This window comes from Schistocerca serialis, chromosome 3, assembly GCF_023864345.2.
Source record: "Schistocerca serialis cubense isolate TAMUIC-IGC-003099 chromosome 3, iqSchSeri2.2, whole genome shotgun sequence".
NCBI lineage: Eukaryota > Metazoa > Arthropoda > Insecta > Orthoptera > Acrididae > Schistocerca > Schistocerca serialis.
Genome location: NC_064640.1, coordinates 127,114,172 through 127,136,687, shown reverse-complemented (window position 1 = coordinate 127,136,687; position 22,516 = coordinate 127,114,172). Strand labels below are relative to the sequence as shown.

The 22,516-nt window shown below is 43.4% G+C and overlaps 1 protein-coding gene across 2 annotated transcripts in view; it reads left to right on the top strand.

The window, feature by feature from the left end:
- LOC126469824 (uncharacterized) overlaps positions 1-22,516 on the top strand; it is a 360,459-nt gene that overhangs the window by 176,726 nt on the left and 161,217 nt on the right. Inside the window, exon 1 of one of the 2 annotated variants that reach the window (XM_050097111.1) lies at positions 13,685-13,859. The exons of the other annotated variant lie outside the window; for it this stretch is intronic. The gene's annotated coding sequence lies outside the window, so the exon portion shown is untranslated. Of the gene's footprint in view, positions 1-13,684; positions 13,860-22,516 lie in introns of those variants that run through there. 2 annotated transcript variants of the gene reach the window in all.

Genomic DNA, 22,516 nt, shown 5'->3' with positions numbered 1-22,516 from the left:
TATTGAATACCAACGGTTTTCCTACATCGTATTAGGCGCCTCAGTGTGTAGTGTTTTTGATGTTTCCAGATTTTTGTTGAAAACCCGCTGAGTAACTGTAAAGATTATAAAGATGACGCCGATGCAGTTACGAGAGTCAAAGAGTCGCCTCAAGTAAGCGTGTGTGTGTGTGTGTGTGTGTGTGTGTGTCACAAGTGAAAGCAGGCTCCTGTTCTTCATCCCACCACACCGCACGTGCTGCTGCGTCTGGACAGCTTTCTTTTCTCCGAATTACAGCCGACCCAGCTTAAAAAGCTATAGTGGTGTATCCTCCGAACGTTGAAAGGACGACGCTACAGAACATCTCCTTCACTCCGTACAAACCCATTTCTGTCTCCCATGCTGTTTCTGTTTCCTAGGTAGCAGACTTCTACTCTGCGTTAATGCCCGGCGCATCCTTCTCGTTTATGATGGCACAGAAAGTTTACCGAGTATATTTAACAAGCGCAATATAAAGAAAAACTTATGACACAGCCCGTTAGCTAATAGCGTGTCACCGTGAAATAACAGCTAAAATTTCAAGTAAACTAGCTACGATTAAAGCCTTTTGAAAATTGTAATTGCCGTAGCGACATTCCACAGGCTCAGCAGCATACTCTGATGTGTTACTGCATCTGCATAAAACTGTTATTTTATTTCACGCTACAGCGAAGAAACTCGCAGTAGCTAGTCAGTATTTTCGTTGCATAAAACTTTAAGTGCATGTACTGTAACTGAATTAATATTAAGTTGGAAAGACGTCCATAAATTAATTTCCATTAGCGCTGTGATGTCGAGTCGTTCCGTGAGCGTGAAGATTATTTTACAGCCACAGAATGATATAACGATTTCCTTCATGTTCATTTATTCTGCCAGTAGGGTGTTTCTCTTACATATTCATATGCCATTCTCAGATAACCTGTCAGCATGCAACCAAACGGTTTTTGAAATATCAACCGGTCTACGGGTTGATAGCTAACGAATCGCAGACAATTATCATCCTACTTGGAGACTGAACGGACGTCATTTAGTTCCAATATGATGGATGTAGAGGAATTACGAGCAAAGTTTTAACTGATTGTAAATTGCGGTCTGGAGAAATATGTGCCGAGTAAGTGGGTTAAGGATGGAAAAGACCCACTGTTGCTTAATAATAAAATTCGGAAAATGTTAAGAGGGCAGAGATTGTTCCACTCCTGGTTCAAAAAAGAAGGCGCAAATGGCGACAGGCAAAATTTAGTAGAAATGTGTGCGTCTGTAAAAAGATCGGTGCGCAAAGTATGTAAAAACTCGCAACGTCATATCTTACCGAAAGATTTGGCCGAGATCCCGAGAAAGTTCTGATCCTAGGTAAAATCACCAGGTCACTCGTCGATCAGTCCGTTGTGGCTATAGATGATAGCAGAAGGAAAGCTTAAGTTTTAAATCTCGCGTTTAAGAAATCATTCGTGCAGGAGGATCGTACAGACATACCGTTGTTTGACGGTCGCACAGACTCCCGTATGGAGAACATAATAATCCCTGGCGTACAGAAGCAACTGAAAGAGTTGAAAGCAAATAAGTAGCCAGGTCAGGATAGAATCTCAGTTCGGTTTCACAGAGATTATCCTACGGCATTGACCCCTTACTTAGCTACTTATCTTGCTCTTATTGCGAATCTTTCGCCCAGTGCCAAGTCTCAAAAAGTCCAGGTGACTCCTGTATATAAGAAGGGTAAAAGAACAGACTCACAAATTTACAGCCCAATATCTTAACCATGGGTTTTCAACAGAAATCTAGAGTATATCGTAAGTTACAATCTATCAAATTTCCCTGTGACATAAAAGCTTATGTCCACACATCAGCACGGATTTAGAAAGCATCGCTCGTGCGAAACTCAGCATGCCCACTTCTCACATGAATGAAGTGCAACAGGCAGATTCCATACTTCTAGATCTCCGGAAAGAGTTTGACACGGTGGCCCACTGAACACTATTAGCGAAGGTCCGAGTATACGGGATAGGTTCATAGATACGTGAGTGACTTAAAGACTTCTTAAGTAATAGAAGCCAGTGCGTTCTCCTCTACGGCGACTGCTCATCAGAGACAAGGATATCGTCAGGAGTTCCCCAGGAAGGTGTGACAGGATCGCTCTTGTTCTATGTACATAAATGGTCTGACGAATATGGTGAGCAGCAGTCTGCGACTGTTTCCTGAGGACGCTTTAGTGTTCGGAAAAGTATCGCTGTTGACCTAGGCAGAATTTATATTTGGTATGATGAATGGTAGCTTACTCTAAATGTAGAAAAAATATAAGTTAATGCAAATTAGTAAGAAAAATATTCCTTTACGAGTTGCGACAGTCACGGAAATATTTTCAGCGTTCCAGGAAAATTTTTGCTTTATTATAATCCCAAACTTGGATCACAATGTTTTTTTGTAATCAGGTAATTAATTTCGGTCGGTAATGATCCTCTTCAGACCTGAACAGAAACGTATTGCATTATACATACCAACACGTTTCTACTCAGGAGCCGGCCGTTGTGGTCTAGCGGTTCTAGGCGCTCAGTCCGCAACCGCGCGACTGCTACGGTCGCAGGTTCGAATCCTGCCTCGGGCATGGATGTCTGTGATGTCCTTAGGTTAGTTAGGTTTAAGTAGTTCTAAGTTCTAGGGGACTGATGACCATAGATGTTAAGTCCCATAGTGCTCAGAGACATTTGAATCATTTTTTTCTACTCAGGACTGAAGATGGTATTACCGACCTATATTAATTGCCTGATTAAAAATAAATATGGAATCCAACACTGGAATTGTAATACGGCAAAAATATTCAAGTAATGTTCGAAAACAGTATTAGTGGTGTGCTGCTTCAGACAGTCAGACCAGTTAAACATCATTGCAAAGCTATATGAAATGGAACGAACACATAAGATTGGTAATAAGGAAGGTGAATGGTCGACTTCGTTTTATTGGGAGAATTTTAGGAAAATGCAACTCATATACAGAGGAGACCGTGTATGGAACACAAATGCTATCCATATTGAGTACTGCTCGAGTGTTTGGGATTTCCAGTAGGTCAGATTAGAGGAGGACATAGAAACAGTTCAGGGGTATACTGCTAGGTTTTTTAATGGTATTTTCGATCAACACGAAAAAGTGTTACGGAGGTGCGTCGTGGACTCCAATGGTAACCCCGGAGGAGAGTGTGAGGCGGGGGGGGGGGGGGCGGGGGGGGGGGGGGGGGGTTACGACGTACGACGTACGACGTTTGCCGCCGACGTGTGTTTCGCGTAATGACCGCGAAAACAATATAAGAGAAATTATGGCTCGTATGGAGGCATATAAACATCTTTTTCTCCTCACTCTATTTGCGAGTGTAGCAAGAAAGAAAACGGCTAGTAGAGTTACGAGGCACCCTCCACCGCACATCATACTTTGGCTTCCGGAGTGTGTATGTAGATGTGTGTATTTAGATCCAGAACTGAAAGGTTGGCTGCAACAAAGAGTTGTCCATAAAAGTATTACAAGTGACTGCTTCCAACACAGAGGGCGAGTCAGGTCGGTACTGATTTGTTGCTGTTTGTTAATGTTATCATTTTGACATGTAGTTTTTTGACCGAATCGTCTTGTTGTTAGCTGAAATTGACTTAGGGAAATCACGAAAAACCAAAACGCCTGGAAATAAGTCCGAACTACGCTTGTCTCATACACTTGTTTAGCGTGTTAATCTGTGCGCTACCTAGTTCGGTTTCGGCCTGTGCGAGCTTTTCAATCGGCTGTCCGCTTCCATTTAATTGAAAAACGAGATGGTTTCTTCCTTTCTATAATGAGCAAGCAAACAGAACATTGTATTTGAGGGGTTCGCCGAGGGACGGTATACACTTTCGTAAATTGGTGAAGATGCTATGAGGCATAAATGATTGCATATAGTCCTTGCTCTTCGATAAACTGAGCAGAAGAAAGGCAGTTCACACCTTTTCAAGCAATCTCAATACAGTCATTTGTTTCTTTTTTAGAGCTAGCATCTTGTATGTGGATACTGTGACAGGGGTCGCAACTACAGCAAAAGCTATTTTTAAGCCGCACAATGTTTTTGACATTTCCGTTTGTATTTTTCAGTTATACTCAGTTTACCCCTGGAACACAAGCCGTCACTTTCCAAGTTTACCCTTAAACTGAAAATATAGTCACGTTTAATTCCTTCTCACATTGCTACCCTCGTGTATTTCGCTGATTTCTGCTCTTAATGCTCATCGCTGCTCATTATAATCTAAGAAATACAAAAGGAGATGGGGAGCCACTTTCAACACTAAGTCGGGATACTTCATTTAGCGGATCGAGGACCAGCGATGGAGAAAGTGTGCTGGAATGGTGCTCAGCGGGATAGGAAGCTGCCGTAGCAACATTTTCCAGCGAATTTTCACTTTTCACACAGCTGCAGGGTTATCATATTGAAGAGAAAGACAAATATAAGGTGTCGTCAGAACGGGCAATATTTTATCAAATGGGTTGTGAGTAATTACACTTTTTTCAGAGTCTGATGAACAAAGTAGTGGAGCAATTAAATATTCCCTCATCGAGAGAGAACCAATAAAATGTAATTCACATGATTCTTTGACCTGTAATGTTTAAGGCAGCAGATACTAACCTGTGCAGACCTCTGAGGTTTCAATTGTGTTATTTTGTCTCTTTTGTTCCTGGTACTACGGAATTTTTACGGTTTATGGAGTTATTCAACAATCTTTACATTTTTTTCTCAGGCAACTTTTATTCAATCGGAGTAGTAACGGCTTTCAAATCACATCGTTTGGGTGGTTCCTTTCTTATAACATCACGGCGGAGTCTAACATCGCCGTTTCTCGAGAAAGAATATTTAAGGACTTGGAACTTTAGTTCAAAATTACTAAATGACACACTTGACTATAATTCGAAATGTACAGTTGATGTGTCCCTCGCTAACCTGTGTAATTTCGGGGCTTGTTGAACCTTGAGGCATTACATTATAAAGAATTTTGAGATCACAAAGTAAGAATTCGCTTTTAATTTTAATCAAATTTCAAACTTGTTAATGCGAACGTACGATGTGACGTGGTGATTAAGGCACTGGACTCATATTGAAAGGAAGGGGATTTGAATGTGACCAGTTTGAAACCGAATACTTTCGTGACAGAGAAGGCAGTATCAGAGGCCATTGAGAGAGCTGACGATCATTTCTTTTCCTGCTAAACAGACATTACTTGCTCATGTCACTGGATACATTGGGTGGAGCACTACATGGAAAACAACTCAACCGCGTCCAGTATGGAGAGGCGACTGTAAATCGTATTCATGTTTTCCGACTTGACAGTATGTACGCCGCTGCAAGCAATGCAAGGATTTGTACTGAGTCATCTGCGGCTCCCCGCGCGTGGGACGAACCTAGCACGTCATGCACTTAACGAAATATGCTGGGTCAGCGTTTTCGCTGTGTAGGTAAATGCATTCCATTCTTACTGTCGGCTCGCTAGAATCGTGGGAGCTTATTTCATTTTGCATTGAAGAAGTTTCCTGAGAACGAGTACCCGAGTGAATGGACAGAGCGGTTGGGATGGGCCGGCACGTGGAGTATTTCTGCTGTGGAAGCGGTATACAGACTGGGCAGCAGTGTAAGCTTTGCATCGGTATAGACCATGTTTTCTAGAAGTTTTATGGTTATAGCGTTTTTCAAGTAAAGATGGTACTTGCAGATCTAGGGTACATGTCCTCGATTTGTATGAAACAATACCAGTTTGTGCGTCTCGAGGGATTCAAGCGTGTCGTTGACACGTTGAAGATGACGCTATCTAGCTTCTAAATCGATAGCAAGCAAAACGGAAAGTATAAACGAAGATTTACCGAAGTTCCGCCATAGCCTCACGCAGTGCTCAAACTAATAACCCCAACTTCCGAAACCTGATCGTGCCGTATAGCATTCCCGCCGAACACTCCCCAGTAACCTCAGGTAATTTCCCCTGTTGATGGACTAGTAGCGGCACACGTCACTTGATGTCAGAGAGGCCGAAAATTCTAAGTCTACGATACATTAATAATGAAATATATTTATCTCCACAAGTTTCACAAGCTGCTACATGTACAATAGTTGTTCAGAATGAGGTCCCCCAGCGTGACGTCGCCGCACAAAGTTCTGTCGTGGACGCTCTAATTTCCCCAGTGACGTTTGAACAGTATCGTAGACAGCGTGAATTGTTATTTATTTATTTTATTTACACGTCAAGTTCCGTAAGACCAAATTGAGGAGCAAATCTCCAAGGTCATGGAACGTGTCAGTACATGAAACTACAACATAAAAGTAATAACAGATAACAGATTAAAAATAAATGTTTACGAACCCGAAAAAAGTCAGTCCATAAGTTTAAGTAAACGCAATCAACAATACAATAAGAATCAGCTTAATTTTTCAAGGAACTCCTCGACAGAATAGAAAGAGTGAGCCATCAGGAAACTCTTCAGTTTCGATTTGAAAGCGCTTGGACTACTGCTAAGATTTTTGAATTCGAGTGGTAGCTTATTGAAAATGGATGCAGCAATATACTGCACACCTTTCTGCACAAGACTTAAGGAAGTCCGATTCAACCGCAGGTTTGATTTCTGCCGAGTATTTAACCGAGTGAAAGCTGCTTATTCTTGGGAATAAGCTAATATTGTTAACAAGAAATGACAGTAAGGAATATATATATTGAGAGGCCAATGTCAAAATACCCAGAATCGTGAACAGGGTTCGACAAGAGGTTCGTGAAGTTACACCACTTATTGCCCGAACCGCCCATTTCTGAGCCAAAAATATCCTATTTAGAATGGGAAGAGTTACACCAAAATATAATACCATACGACATAAGCGAATGAAAATAAGCAAAGTAGACTAATTTTCATGTCGAACGATCACTCACTTCTGATACCATTCGAATAGTAAAAGTGGCAGTATTAAGTCTTTGAGCACGATCCTGAACATGGGCTTTCCACGACAGCTTACTATCTATCTGAACATCTAGCTTACTATCTATCTGAACATCTAAAAATTTGAGCTGTTCAGTTTCACTAATCATATGCCCATACTGTGAAATTAAAACGTCAGGTTTTATTGAATTGTGTGTTAGAAACTGTAAAAACTGAGTCTTACTGTAATTTAGCATTAGTTTATTTTCTACAAGCCATGAACTTAGGTCATGGTCTTGCGGTTCCAGACTGCAGCGCCTTTAACCGCACGGCCACTTCGGCCGGCGCTAAAGTAAGAGGTGAACCAACTGTGAGCAACTGGAGCAAAATTTTGTATCAACACAATCAAATGCCGTAGTTAAATCAAAAAATAAACCAAGCGTTCTAAATCTTTTGTTTAACCCATCCAGTACCTCACAGGAGATCCTCTTCAGTCTCGATAGGCATCTCGTACGAAAAGTGTCTGATCCAGGTGTTCAAGAACTCTCAGTCCAAAGTGTGGCTGGGCTCCACCATATTGGAACCACATCCAAGTGCGATATATTTCCGGAATCTGGGTAGTATGTCTCTGATGAACACAGTGTACACTGGCGCGTTTGAACGGGAAGAAAGCAGAAACGGGCCTAATACGTAACCACTATGCCCGGCCACACGTTGCCTGATAATGTGTGTTGATGGCTCTTCATAACTGTAGTGTGGGGATTCACATCGGCCCAAACATGGCTATTGCGACTTCTTTGCATTTAGTCAGTTGTGGAACAGGCTTCATCCGTGAAAAGCAGGAAATCGAAGACAACTGTAAGGCGTTGCAAGAACCATTGGCTGAACACGAAACGAGGCTAGAAGTCAGCAAGAGTCAAAGCACGCACTTGCTACGGATGGTAGGAGTGTAGATGCATTTCCCGTAATATTCGCCACACAGTACTCTACGAAGCATTCATTTCATGTGCAACTGTCCGAGTGTTGATTGTAGGCGACTCATCCATTCGAGCAAGCACTGCATCTTCGAAGTCGAGAGTCTATATGGTTCCTCGTCCTCGGTCGCTGTATCGTGGTACCAGTTGTCCTGTTTCACTTAATCGTTGGAATAGTCTTGAAAACATGGTGTGAACGGGATACTTTCTGCGCGGATAGTGGGTCCTGTACAACCTTTAAGCTACTCTACTGCTTCCATTTGCTTGCTCATACACGAAAATCATGTCTTCAAGTACCGTCACCGGCTACAACTCCATTTGGTTAGGGCTGATCGACGTTAGCACTTCCACTTGTAAACACAGACTGCAGTTTACTGCAGTACAGACGTTGTACACCAGGATTGCTCATGCCAGAACTAAGTACGCCATCTGTATTCGATTAGTTGAGTTATTATTCCAACCTCTACGCTTAAGTGCTCGTCAGGATTGCTTACCCTACAGTCTTAGGAAAAATAGTACCGGTACAAGTATTCCACCGTCAGAGGTATCAGAACGATATTCGCTTATAACTTCCAACACGGTCATTTCCGGGCCAGGGTGCCTTTCCTCAAACTGATACATCTACCCTTCTGCATAAATCTTGAAAATTTGTAACATCATCACGGAATCACTCTGTATATACCAAACGAAGTTATACGAGATTGGAATAATAGAGAATTGTGAAGGTGGTTCGATGAACCCTCTGCCAGGCACTTAAATGTGATTTGCAGATTATCCATGTAGATGTAGATGTGATTTGAAAGGCCGAGCGGTTAAAGGCGCTACAGTCTGGAACCGCACGACCGCTACGGTCGCAGGTTCGAATCCTGCCTCGGGCATGGATGTGTGTGATGTCCTTAGGTTAGTTAGGTTTAAGTAGTTCTAAGTTCTAGGGGACTTATGACCACAGCAGTTGAGTCCCATAGTGCTCAAAGCCATTTGTGATTTGAAAGCTGCTGGTTCATCGCCCTCAAAGAAATGCAAATCTTCACCGTCTCAAATGTAACGCTGGCAGCAACGCTTTACGTCGGCATGCTCTTGTGCCGCCTTACTTCTACTCAACACAACCATTAGTAGTATTGTTTAGTACGAAATTCTCGCCATATTGCATATATCCATTAAACAGAAGAGTCACAAACGAATGGTGTATGCGCAAAATTGTGTTGTTCAAATGTTTGAATTCCTAAGGGACCAAGCTACTGAGGTCATCGGTCCCTAGACTTACATACCACTTGAACTAACTTACGCTAAGAACAACACACACACCCATGCCCGAGGGAGGACTCGAAACTCCGACGGGAGGGGCCGCGCAATCCGCGCCATGGCGCATCAAACCGCACGGCCGCTCACCGCGGCGCGAAATTGTGTTTGATGATGCCCGATTCTAAGTGTAATAATCAACACAAAACTGTTTCGGATAGCGACAGTTGACAGCACTGTCGTAATTTGAGCCCAGCTTATGTCCATCTCTGTGGTTCATTTAAGCATTTCTTGTGTGGAAAATTGTTTGAGGCCCAAAGCATATAAGAAATCGCCTTTGTGCAACACGTCAACACGGCTAAATGGAAAGTATGTCAAATAGTGATGCGTAGGGAAAATCGCTTAGGGTAATGGAATTCAGTCGAATTACATCCGGCGATGGTAAAGAAACGAAACTCTAAAAATAGTAGATTTTCTCAGCTAAGTAACTGAAGATGGCCGAAGAGGACATAAAGTGCAGACTCTCAATAGCAAGAACAGTATTTGTGAAAAAGAGAATTTTTTTAACATTGAGTATACGAGGGGTGTTCGGCCAGCTTCGGTTGAAATACTGTGGAATTTGTTGTGGGGCATAATTGGCTTCAGCCGCTGTAGTTCCATGAGATTCCGATAGGTGGCGGTGCTACTCTAGCCTTCAAAATGACGTCTGTAACGCCGGCCGCGGTGGCCGTGCGGTTCTAGGCGCTGCAGTCCGGAACCGCGGGACTGCTACGGTCGCAGGTTCGAATCCTGCCTCGGGCATGGATGTGTGTGATGTCCTTAGGTTAGTTAGGTTTAAGTAGTTCTAAGTTCTAGGGGACTGATGACCTAAGATGATACGTCCCATAGTGCTCAGAGCCATTTGAACCATTTTTTTGACGTCTGTAACGAAGGTGCGTTCCAAGCAGAGAGCTGTTATTAAGCTTCTTTTGGCGGAAAACCACAGCATCGTAGAATTGCACAACTGAATGTCTCTGTTGGTAGTGCTGACACACTCGTCCACCAGTTGGGGTTCTCAGAGGTGTGTGTCAGCAGGGTCCCTCGCTAACTAACAGAATGCCATAAAGAACAAAGAAGGACCATCTGAGCGAAATTTCTTGAGCGCAACGAGGCTGATCGTGACTATTTTTTGTCGAAAATCGTCAGTCCGCGGCTCGTGCTCGCGCGATAGCGTTCTCGCTACCCACGCCCGGGTTCGATTCCGGGCGGGGTCAGGGATTTTCTCTGCCTCGTGATGACTGGGTGTTGTGTCATGTCCTTAGGTTAGTTAGGTTTAAGTAGTTCTAAGTTCTAGGGGACTGATGACCACAGATGTTAAGTCCCATAGTGCTCAGAGCCATTTGAACCATTTTGAACCAAAATCGTCATTTGTGATGAAGCTTGGGTTCATCACTACGAACCTGAAACAAAACGGCAGTCCATGGAGTGGTTCCTACCACCTCTCCTCCGAAGAAAAAGTTCAAAGACCCACCCTCAGCCGGTAAAATCAGCTCGAACGTCCACTGGGACTCTGAAGGGGTTATTCTGTTTGATGTCCTCCCTCAGGATGCAGAGATCAACTCGGAAGTGTATTGGGTTACCCATAGGAAACTGAAGAAACGACTTCAGCGTGTTCGTCGGCACAAAAATGCAAACAAAATGTAGTCGATCAACAAAGGAGGTGGCTTACAAAACACTCTTTCGACCTATACTTGAGTATTGCTCATCAGTGTGGGATCCGTACCAGGTCGGGTTGACAGGAGATAGAGAAGATCCAAAGAAGAGCGGCGCGTTTCGTCACAGGGTTATTTGGTAAGCGTGATAGCGTTACGGAGATGTTTAGCAAACTCAAGTGGCAGACTCTGCAAGAGAGGCGCTCTACATCGCGGTGTAGCTTGCTGTCCAGGTTTCGAGAGGGTGCGTTTGTGGATGAGGTATCGAATATATTGCTTCCCCCTACTTATACCTCCCGAGCAGATCATAAATGTAAAATTAGAGAGATTCGAGCGCGCAGGGAAGCTTTCCGGCAGTCGTTCTTCCCGCGAACCATACGCGACTGGAACAGGAAGGGGAGGTAATGACAGTAGCACGTAAAGTGCCCTCCGCCACACAACGTTGGGTGGCTTGCGGAGTATAAATGTAAATGTAAATGTTTCTCCACGACAACACAAGGCCTCACAATAGTCTCCACACCCGATAGGAGCTCGCAAAACTTGATTTTACTGTTCTTCCTCATCAACCCTACAGCCCGGATCTCGCACCTTCCGACTTCCATCTGTTTGGCTCAATGAACGTTGCACTTCGCCGGCAGCAGTAGGTGGATGATGGGGAGGTTATTGATGCAGGAAGATGTTGGTTCAAAAAATGTTTCAAATGGCTCTGAGAACTATGCGACTTAACTTCTGAGGTCATCAGTCGCCTAGACTTAGAACTACTTAAACCCAACTAACCTAAGGACATCACACACATCCATGCCCGAGGCAGGATTCGAACCTGCGACCGTAGCAGTCACGCGGTTCCAGACTGAAGCGCCTAGAACCGCACGGCCACACCGGCCGGCAGGTCATCAGTCCTCTAGAACTTAGAACTACTTAAACCTAACTAACCTAAGGACATCACACATATCCATGCCCGAGGCAGGATTCGTATCTGCGACCGTAGCGGTCGCGCGGCTCCAGACTGTAGCGCCTAGAACCGCTCGGCCACTCTGGCCGGCGAAGACGTTGGCTGCGACGTCGACCAGTGGAATGATACCGAGCAGGCATACAGCCATAAAGGCAGTCGCATTTAACGGAGATTATGTTGAAAAATAGAGTTTTGTACCGAAAAAAGTGAGGAATAATATGATGTATTGGAATCCCGAATAAAATCAACTTGCTTTCTGAAAAAAAAAAGGGTTGCATTGCTTGCTGAAAGCCCCTCGTAAATTGAAGTGTTAGGAAGTCATTTCTGAAGGTATTTGTCTGGAGTGTAGCCTTGTACAGAAGTAAAACGTGGACGATAAGCGCTACAGACAAGAAGAGAATAGATGCTTTTGAAATATGGTCCTAAATAAGAATAATGAAGATAAGATGGACAGACCAGATAACTAATTAAGAGGTACTGACTGCCGGCCTCTGTGGCCGAGCGGTTCTAGGCGCTCCAGTCCGGAACCGCGTTGCTGCTGCGGTCGCAAGTTCGAATCCTGCCTCGGACATGGATGTTTGTGATGTCCTTAGGTTAGTTAGGTTTAAGTAGTTGTAAGTCAAAGGGGCTGATGACCTCAGATGTTAAGTCTCATAGTGCTTAGAGCCATTTGAACCATTTTGAGGTACTGAATGGAATTGGGGGAAAAAGAAATCAATGATAGTACCTGACTGAAAGAAGGGACCCGTTGATTGCACACATCGCGAGGCATCAAGATATCGTCTGATTGATAATGGGGAGAAGAGTGGGGAGTAACAATTGTATGGAGAGACCAGGGGTTTGAATGGAATAAGAAGGTTCAGACGGATATAGGTTGCAGTAACTGTTCAGAGGCTGGTTTCCCTTATTCCGCCTCAGTCGGCGATTGCTGCGCAAACACTCTCTCCACGTAGGCGTACACCATAATTACTCTGCCACGCAAACACTGGGGTTACACTCGTCTGGTGTGAGACGTTCCCGGGGGTTCCACTGGGGGTCGAACCGCACAGTAACCCTGGGTTCGGTGTGGGGTGGCGGTGGGGTGAGTGGACTGCTGTGGCCTGTTGTGGGGTTGTGAACCACTGAGGGCTACAGCGGGGACGAAGCCTCTCCATCGTTTCTAGGTCCCCAGTTCCATACAATACAATACAATACAACTGTACAGAGATGAAGAGGCTTACACTGGACAGAGTAGCGTGGAGAGCTGCCACTCTCTGGTCAACAACAACAGGTAAAAATCGCTAAACTACTGAAATTGACAATGAATGGTGATAGCTTTCGCTTTGTTGTGAAGGTATGCACTGCACTGTCTAAACACATTGATTTATCATGATGAATCGCATGGCTCCAAGCACTATGCGATTTAACTTCTGAGGTCATCAGTCCCCTAGACTTAGAACTACTTAAAGCTAACTAACCTAAGGACATCACACACATCCATGCCCGAGGCAGCATTCGAACCTGCGACCGTAGCAGCAGCTCGGTTCCGGACTGCAGCGCCTAGAGCCGGTCGGCCGCAGCGGCCGGCATTTATCACGATCAGCCATTGACAGTAGACAAGCTGGTCAGTCACATACATGCCACTGTAATATCACCAAGTACTAAGTTAGTATGTTTGGTTGTTTGTTACTTGAGCATTTTGGGTACTTATTCAGAACAAAACTGCGGAGCAATGAAATAACGAAACTACACAAAGTCCGAACTTCTTTGCCGCTTCCCGGAAGAGTACAGTTCAGCTGTGAATCATGGTGGAGATAATAAAGTGGCTTGGAGGGTCATGTTGTTGTTTTCATTAGGTCGTATGTCACATATCTTTACTAGCTGTTGACATTGGTAGGTTGAGGTAATGGTGTATCATTTCCGCTGGCCACCCTGCCGTCTGCGGAGCGAACTACAGAAGGTCATTGCAAACGGCCGCAGAACGAAGCTAAGGCAGTTGACATCGGGCAACCTTCCACAGCGGACGAACTTCCTGGCCGCCGCGACGTGAGTGCCTCCTCGCCCCGCTGTTCCTCAACGGATTTTGACTCCATCCGCAGTGCTCGCCGACAGGTGATGAACTCAGAACGTTGCCTCGTCTCGTAAAAAGTTACCTTGCATGATGCATTTTCAATCTTCACCGAGTTTTCAAGTGTTACTAACAATACTTGCGTGTGGTTTAACGAACGCGTAAGTTTTGCAACTGAGGCCACTTCGACGACTTGGGTGTCCCTGACACACCCCTGTTATCCAACCGGCGAAAGAGAATCCTTCGTTCAATGTAGAATCCGAAACACGTGTCGTTCCTCGTTCCTGGCGACTCTTCACATCTTCCAGTGGTGAAGGCTAGGTTAAAGGTAGACTGAAAATTTTCATGGCCTTGTTGGGATTCGACACTGCGACCTCTCGGTTTAGAGGCACGTGCTTTACCGCTAGACCGCCAGGCCGGACACAAGTGTTACTAATACTGGGACAGACCTGGCTGAAGCCAGAACCTCCTGAGGAATATTATTTCATGGTATTTTCCGGGATAAAAGGCACAATTGGGTGTACTTCTAGAGTACAAATAAATTAACCGCATTCAGACGGCTGTTGATTATTTGCTGAACGACACAGCAGTATCACTACAGTGAACGGAAAAGTCACTGGTAAGATCTCTGAAATGACTATAGGTGGTCAAGTTCATTCAGTGGTCCAGGAAGAGTTCCCAGCATAGGGTCTGAGCGTGTGTTCCATTGCTAATGACATCGTCGTCGACAGCACGTTAAACCTTAATTTGCCTCTTTTTTCGTGTGGAAGATATCTGTTAAATCTGCTGTCTTCCTGAAAAAATAATTGAAAACGAAAACATGTCCCCTCTGTTCTGTTGATGGAAGTAAGACTTTATGACATAGGGGTTGAATTGTAAACTAGCATAGGCTACAACAAGTAAGCATAGACTACAGTACTTTTCCTTGCAGCTTTGGTCAGTTAAAGTCATACCCGTGTTACCTGTACATTGAGTGTGTTGCATACCTATCAGGCGTTACATCACATCGAACGCTTTACCTACGTTTGCGATCAGTGTCTCACTAGATTCCCCTAGAAACTGGAAGCAGTGAACCATCTAGAAACTGAATGAGGCTATATAAAGAGCTACATAACCTATAAAACATTTTTGTTATACATAGTTGTCCTCCTGCCTGTTACTTGAAAATAAATAATATTAATAGCAAAGTTGAAACTGTCAATGTTTAATCCAGGTTTTATTCAAAAACTGTTGATTTGTACCGTAAAAAAGACGGATTGTATAGTAAAACAAAATAGTACGGATTTGTCACATAACGCTAGAAAACGCAAATTTCCTAAAAAGAAAGGTAAAATTAAAAGAAACGCAAAACAGAAATATATCCAACATCGCTTCAATATTTCGTCGAAGTTACATGAAACATGTCTCTGTTATTCATAACCAACTTTTACATTTGTCAATAATAACAGGTAACAGGAAATTCCTGTCTTTGGTCATGATGAACAACGTTCTGTTGAGTATAAAATAACAACAATCATTATCTATATTTTTTATGTCTGTGCATGTAAACTGTATTTGCATCAAAAGCAATTCCTTTGGTTACATAAAAGTGCAGAAGTTACTCGATCAGCTAATGTTTACTACTTATAAAATGCGATTTATACTCTAAAAGGATATGTAATACTTTGTGGACTAACGCTGAATGATGTGTGGTTCTAATTATGTGCAAAATCAACCACCAAACGAATAAAGAGAAGTTGTCGGATCCCAGTTCCTCTGTCGCACAACTATCGAACCATAGTTCAGGTAGTGCGCAACTCAACGTATGGGTGAGTCAGTTGCCAATGTGTTGTCCTACTCTGAGCCTCCTAATCTTTATCCTGTCTACTTTTCCCTGGTTTACGTATTTGTATAATGTTACTTTAACTGAAAATAATTAAGCATGAAGTGTTTCACACAACGTGCGAGCACGTGTTAAGATACGCCTGTAAAACACACGTGGCTTGGTCAGAGTGCCGAACCGTCAATGGTGACTGAACTGTTAGCTTCATATCAGGCTTGTCACACTACTCCATAGCAGAGTACGAGTACTTTTCGCTCTCGAATAATCGTTACTATCAATAACATTCCATGGACCCATTCTTTCCCTTTGTCATGAGATCTTTTTCCGAACGATTATAAAAAAAAATTCAAAAATGGCTCTGAGCACTATGGGACTTAACATCTATGGTCATCGGTCCCCTAGAACTTAGAACTACTTAAACCTAACTAACCTAAGGACATCACACACATCCATGCCCGAGGCAGGATTCGAACCTGCGACCGTAGCGGTCGCGCGGTTCCAGACTGAAGCGCCTAGAACCGCTCGGTCACAACGGCCGGCAAAAAATAAAATTCCTTGGTTTATCTGTCTTAACACAACTTTCGTTGGACAATACTGTAAGTGACTAGCCTGTCTGTTTCCCGCAACCTATACAGAATTTCCTGGTGTCCCAGGGGGCTTTAACGTAAGAAGAAGGTGCGAGACACTAGAGCGTGGCATATAAGCGTGACTTCGGAGACATGTGACCGCTGCAGAATGCCGTCCGACCGCTGCTGACCCCTGTTTGCAATCGGATTGCAAAACATGTTGACAGCAGTGTTGCTGACTGCTTATCGCTGTGAGCGTGGCCAGTTTTGCAGAGCAGGAAAGCGACGTCTTTGTTTACTCCGGAGCGTGCAAACAATCCGGAACGAGCCTCTGAAAGCCATAATTAATGCTCGTTAGACCCATTTCGCGCTTCGGCCTGCCCTTCAATTAGCCTCAGTTTGTGAGGACGTAAGTCCCACTTAGAAGATGACGCCTTCATTCCTGCTGCCAGGCGGAATGCGGACGCTTAACAGAAACGACAAAAATTTTGTTAGGGAGTTTCGATTTCCATTAAATTCTCCAACCAGCTGTTTTTTCGAGTGAGACTTTTGTCACAGCTGCTGCTCGTGGTGTAACAAGGACGTGGTGGGACGCTTTACTGATGCTATGTATTCTTTTTTTCTTTTTGTCTCTGAAGACAAGATAAGGGTCTACAAGGAATCTCCTGTAGATAGCTAGTTTCGCGCTCCAGAATGGAGCAGACGTCCCAGACAGTTCCTTTTGATGGAAAATACATGGAGAGAGACAACAAAAAATTTTGCTTTTACTTGCATTTTTGCTGTAACCACACTATGCTCTGAGTAGAAATTGTTCCTAGACACAAAGAGCAAAAATTGACAGCATTTCTAACGATCCAATACACACCATACTGATGGTTAGTGTACAGATACATGGTCACAGGATTCATCTTACCTTATTTGATTTATTTAGCTAATTTCTCTGATTAAGCTCTAACGTCGATCAGTTGTAGAATCTTGGAACACGTATTATGTTCGAGTATAATGACTTTTCTAGAGGCTAGAAATCTACTCTGTAGGATTCAGCATAGGTTTCGAAAAAGACGGTCGTGTGAAACCCAGCTCGCGCTATTCGTCCACGAGACTTAGAGGGCCATAGACACGAATTCACAGGTAGATGCCGTGTTTCTTGACTTCCGCAAGGCGTTCGATACAGTTCCCCACAGTCGTTTAATGAACAAAGTAAGAGCATATGGACTAGCAGACCAATTGTGTGATTGGATTGAAGAGTTCCTATATAACAGAACGCTACATGTCATTTTCAATGGAGAGAAGTCTTCCGAAGTAAGAGTGATTTCAGGTGTGCCGCAGGGGAGTGTAGTAGGACCGTTGCTATTCACAATATACATAAATGACCATGTGGATAACATCGGAAGTTCACTGAGGCTTTTTGCGGATGATGCTGTAGTATATAGAGAGGTTGTAACAATGGAAAATTGTACTGAAATGCAGGAGGATCTGCAACGAATTGACGCATGGTGCAGGGAATTGCAATTGAATCTCAATGTAGACAAGTGTAATGTGCTGCGAATACATAGAAAGAAAGATCTCTTATCATTTAGCTACAATATAGCAGGTCAGCAACTGGAAGCAGTTAATTCCATAAATTATCTGGGAGTAGGCATTAGGAGTGATTTAAAATGGAATGATCATATAAAGTTGATCGTCGGTAAAGCAGATGCCAGACTGAGATTCATTGGAAGAATCCTAAAGAAATGCAATCCAAAAACAAAGGAAGTAGGTTACAGTACACCTGTTCTCCCACTGCTTGAATATTGCTCAGCAGTGTGGGATCCGTACCAGATATGGTTGATAGAAGAGATAGAGAAGATCCAATGGAGAGCAGTGCGCTTCGTTACAGGATCATTTAGTAATCGCGAAAGCGTTACGGAGATGATAGATAAACTCCAGTGGAAGACTTTGCAGGAGAGACGCTCAGTAACTCGGTACGGGCTTTTGTTGAAGTTTCGAGAACGTACCTTCACCGAGGAGTCAAGCAGTATATTGCTCCCTCCTACGCATATCTCGCTAAGAGACCATGAGGATAAAATCAGAGAGATTAGAGCCTACACAGAGGCATTCCGACAATCTTTCTTTCCACGAACAATACGAGACTGGAATAGAAGGGAGAACCAATAGAGGTACTCAAAGTACCCTCCGCCACACACCGTCAGGTGGCTTGCGGAGTATTGATGTAGTAGATGTAGATGTAGAATATCTTCAGACATTGGTTGCCCTGGTGGCGCCAGGTTGGAAGTTTAGGGCATCGCTGAGCACCAATGTCAACACAAACTCACACCAAGTCGTGTCAAGATCGATACACACGACGAGTAGCGATGTGTCCGTACAATAATGACAACGGTCACTCGGTCCCCTGCAGGCGATGCTCGCGTTTGGAACTGATACTTACATTTATCATCAGCATAAAAAATTATAGAACACAGTGTTAGACTATCCCCTACTATTTAGATAGCGCAGTGTTTTGTGACGATAAAACAGAATGTGCGGACAGCGCTACTATTCGCATATCGTCAAAAGATGTTTCTTCGTCTATAAATTTAACGTTTCATTTTTGAAGGCGTATTATCAACTCGTGGAAAAATCCTCAACATACGATAAATAATTAAGAAATCGCGAGAGCTCTATGTCCCTGTTCTCATGTGCTTCCTTGACTATAGGAAAGCCTTTGACTGTGTTGGATGGGAAACGTTGTAACAGGTGCTTGCACTTGATAGCAATAAACAAAAGTCTGTACAATGATCATCCCGCAGCTGCGAAAACAAGTGCTAGCATGTCTGATTTCTTCAGCGTATCATATGGTGTCTCGCAGAACTGTGTCCTATCCTCAAACTATACATCTATGCTGGCAATTTCATTGAGGACGCTCTTAATGGTTGGACTAAAGGCACCTCAGTTGGTAGGAGAACTTCTAACAACCTCCGATTTTCTGATGACCTCGTGCTTTTAGTCAGCGGTGAAGCTGAACTTGTTGAGCTACTAAGAAAAGTAATGGATATTAGCATATCATACGAATTAGAATAAATTCCAGTCTGTCCAAACTCACGATAATTGATCGAGGAGCACACGCCCAACTCATAGGTCGATTAAAGGAACTGGAAATTGTGCATACTTTCATCTTTCTTGTTTCAAATACCTGCGCACGGTAAATTGTGAAGATGAGATAACAAGACGGATCACGCTAGAGTGAGTAGCTATGAAGAAGCTCGCCAGTTTCTGGCAGTGCAGAGCAATAACGAATAACACAAAGACCATGTTTGTTGAAGCACTCGTGTTTTCCATCTTCTTTTACAGTTGCGAAACGTGGACCCTTAAGCCAGAGACAAGCAGCGTATTGATGCATTTGAGCTTTGGTGCTGGCTCAGGATGGCTCAAATGGCTCTGAGCACTATGGGACTTAACATCTATGGTCATCAGTCCCCTAGACTTAGAACTACTTACACCTAACTAACCTAAGGACATCACACAACACCCAGTCATCACGAGGCAGAGAAAATCCCTGACCCCGCCGGGAATCGAACCCGGGAACCCGGGCGCGGGAAGCGAGAACGCTACCGCACGACCACGAGCTGCGGACGGCGCAGGATGCTAAGAGTACGATGAACCCAAAGGAGAACTAATGCGTCCATTATTGAACAACTCATTAATTCCAGCCGCCTTTCTTCTCGTGTCAGCCAAAAACATTCTCAATTTCTTTCAAATATTGTGAGAATTAAATCAGATCATGCCAAGGAAATTACATTAGGAGACGAGACACTGATAGTAGTTGACGAGTTTTGTTATTTGAGCAGCAAAATAATTGGCGATGGCCCAGGTAGAGAGGATATGAAATGTAGATTGCCAATGACGAGAAAAGAAACTAACCTAAAAACTATGGTTTTTAAAGCTATAATTATTTGCGTGCAAATGACGCAAATACTGAAGTAAAGTTGTTCAGCACACCGTTTTCAGTCCCCAATAGAAATACCTACATTTATACCCGTTACAGACTGTATCTTGCATGGCAGGTGGAAAAATTTTGTCATGGTTGGCTCTCCGAAAATATCGGTGACTCTGAGGGAATGTGATCTATTCCAGCGGCATTTTTCCCACTTAGGTCTTACAGTCAAATTATTCTCGCACGGTCATATCTCCATGTCATCTTTACCTGCTTCCTCTCCTCGTTCTATAAGGTTCTACCTCTGTTTGTTTCCCTTATATATATCCTCTGTGTATTCCTGTCACCTTTCAGAGTTATCTTCTTGCTTAGAACCGGCTTGCCAACTTAACTCTTGATATTCACACAGATGCTTCTCTTTCCTCCAAGGTCTCTTTAATCTTCCTGTAGGTGGAATCTATCTTTCCCTTAGTGTCTTCACTTGCATTCAATTCCCCCGTTTCAGTCTAACGTTGGCTAATGCCCCTCTGAAACTCTCAACAACCTCTGTTTGTTACAATTTATCTAAATCCCATCTCTTTAATTTCCTACATTTTTCAAATATTTTTAGCTTTTATCTGCAGTTTACAACGAATAAACTATTTTCACAGTCTACATCTGCCCCTGTAATTGTTTTTCTGATATCGCAGTCTCTGTCATAACATTACATAATGAATCTGAAGCCTTCTAACGTCACCAGGTCTTTTAGATCTTTTCGACGTATGCAGCTTTCTTTCATGATTTATAAACCCAGTGCTAGCGATGATTAAGTTCTGCTCAATGAAGATTGTTCCTGTTGGCTTTCTCTTTCATTCGTTTCCCCCTGTTCATGTTCTCTTACTACTTTTCTTCTACCGAATTATTCTCAACCATTACAATAAAAGTTTTGTCTCTCTTAATCATCTGAATAATTTCCTTTACTTCATCATAAATTTCAGTGTCTTCTTCACTGCTAGTTGGCATGTAAACTTGTACTACTGTAGTGGGTGTCGGCTTCGTGTCTGTCTTGGCTGCTATTAACAAATGGCTCAAATGGCTCTGAGCACTATGGGACTTAACATATTAGGTCATCAGTCCCCTAGAACTTAGAACTACTTAAACCTAACTAACCTAATGACATCACACACATCCATGCCCAAGGCAGGATTCGAACCTGCGACCGTAGCAGTCCCGCGGTTCCGGACTGCAGCGCCTAGAACCGCACGCCCACCGCGGCCGGCTGCTATTAACATGTTCACTATGCTATTCATAATAGATTCACCGCATTTCTATTTTTCGTTCATTATTAGGCTTACTCCTGCATTAACCCTGTATGATTCTGTGTTGATAACCCTCTAGTGACCAGACCAGAAATACTGTTCTTCCTTCCACTGCAATTCACCAATGCCCACTATATCCAGCTTCAATGCACCTATTTATTTTTTTAATTTTCTAGCTTACTACCCGACTAACAGTCCACACTTCGACTCATAAAACGCCAATTTTGTTTTTTCTGATGATAACGTCCTTCTGAGAATACCCTGCGCGGAGATGCGAATGGAATATTTTATCAAAGACGGTACCATCATCGTTAAGCCATCCAGTAGAGATGCATTCTCTCCGGAAAAAAATTGTGTCGGTAGTTTCCCTTTGCTAACAGCTGTTCGCAGTAACAGCACAGCAAGGACATGTTGGCTAATGTTACGAGGTCATATCAATCATCGTGACTGTTGCCAATGCCTCTCCACAGATTCCACTCCGTTGTGGACTCCATCTGTATCTTTGAGGCATGCAAATGAATCCACCTCGGCAACGTTCATGGTTCATGGGGGGATTTGCATCATGTCAAACCAAATTCTGAATTTCGTACGCAATTCTTCTTACTCAACTATACTAAATAATTCATAGTGAAGCGCACAGCGGTGTGTAACGTACGTTGTTCAAGTATGATTCATTGATGGAGCTTGGAAATAGCGTCTCCATACACATCTCAGTGCGGCCTGCAATTAGTTTCATTCCATCTTATCTTCACCACGCCTCCGGAGGGAAAGAATTTGAATATTCTAGATTCATTATTAAAAACGCTTCACGAATTTCAGCTACATTATCGGTAGCCATATATGCCTCTGTCAATTCAGATAGCTCAGTAATTCTGTGACAACGTCTGTGTGTACACAAATCTGTCACAACTGCTCTAACCTCCCTTCCATGCATTCACTATTAGCTGCTAACCGAACACAGTACGAATGCACGTATATGGGTATAATTCACAAAAATACTTTATGCAACGAAGTGTTGTTTTACAACATCCTACCAACGAATCGAGCCTTCCATGTGCTTTCCCCACAGCTCAACCCATATGTGAGCATTCCGTTTCATATA